We start from the raw sequence: 1,324 nt of genomic DNA, 5'->3' as shown, positions 1-1,324 counted from the left end.
CTGCATTCTCCGCTTTCTACCGGCAGCGGCTGATTGGAGAGTGCGTGACTGGAATGTTGAGGCTTGTACCGCACTCAGTAACTCTGGAGCTGTGGAAGAGCGTTTAGTCTCTTGGTTTCTTTGTGGCTTTGATTTTCTATTGTGAAGCGAGGCAGCGCGGCAGGATCCTTTAATAGTCTCTCACAGCTCAACTGAGTGAATGGAGTGTGCAGCTTTTAGATAGGTTTATCCCCCTTCAGGACTGGAAACGAGAGGGACTGAGAGACACTGTGTAGAGTTTGAGTTTGTACAGAACGGTACACAAAATCAGCAAATGCAACAGCGTCGTGAGGCACTGCACTCTGTTAATATTGAACCATTAATATGAATTATTCAATTTTTTCTAATCATTAATTGAACAGGTTTGCGAAATGTTTCCGCCCGGTTTCGAACCGGGGACCTTTTGCGTGCAAGGCAAACTTGATAACCACTACAGTACGGAAACGCTGCGACAGAATAAATGTCGGGAACATAAACAGAGCTTTAACCTCAACAGCTGCCCTGCACATCAGGAGCTTGCATTGCGCGAATAGAATGTGTTGCTATATTTAGCAAGGTTGTGAGTGTGGTAGGAATTGATCCCATGTTTCTCGGACTTTATACATAGGACCAGGAGGTGGCCATCTCGCACCACTGGTTAGAATCTGGAATACACTGCTTTAAAGGCGGCGGAGGCAGACTCAAACTTATCTTTCCAAAGGGAGTTGGCTCAGTATCTGAAGGAAAAAAATGCACAGCTGCAGTAAAATTACGCGGATGTGGGACTTCTTGAGAGTAGGCATGGGCTCCATGGGCTGAATGGCCTTCTTCCGTGCTGTAATCATTCCATTATTCTGTGATTCAATAACTTAGTGGCACATTTAATAGCGTGCATCGAAGCTGAATATTGCAAAGGGACATGCATTGATTCGGCACAACTAGCGGCATCTGATTGAGAAGATTCGGGTGCGCGAAGATTCGGGTGTAATGACTTTAAATGCATAATTTTTGTTTTGTGAAGTATCGGTCAGAGAAATCTTTGGGAAAGGAGTTTTTTGCTGAAAGGACTCAGCATTTAATCTTCTTTCTGGATGTTGGGGTCACATTTATTTTCGATGTTATTCTTCCACAATGTCTATTTTGTTTGCTCTTTCACAATAACCAGACCCTTGCTCTTCAATATATTTCACTGCTTATATGTTCACAGCAATGTTACAAAGGGGGAATTAGGAGTTCCAGAAAGACAGGAATTTGTTCTGTACAGCGGAAATAGCTCCAGAAACAAACGAATTACATTGATAAAGAG

At 43.4% G+C, this 1,324-nt stretch overlaps 1 non-coding gene across 1 annotated transcript; it reads right to left on the bottom strand.

Moving 5' to 3' along the window:
• Nucleotides 1-411: 411 nt before the first annotated feature.
• Nucleotides 412-484, bottom strand: trnaa-ugc (transfer RNA alanine (anticodon UGC)). Its single transcript has one exon. It is a non-coding gene; the product is annotated as a tRNA-Ala (tRNA).
• Between the last annotated feature and the right edge of the window lie 840 nt (nt 485-1,324).

The sequence above is a fragment of the Pristiophorus japonicus genome, unplaced genomic scaffold, assembly GCF_044704955.1.
Source record: "Pristiophorus japonicus isolate sPriJap1 unplaced genomic scaffold, sPriJap1.hap1 HAP1_SCAFFOLD_71, whole genome shotgun sequence".
Lineage (NCBI taxonomy): Eukaryota > Metazoa > Chordata > Chondrichthyes > Pristiophoridae > Pristiophorus > Pristiophorus japonicus.
Note: the sequence above shows the minus strand (reverse complement) of the source record. Positions and strands in the feature narration are given on the sequence as shown.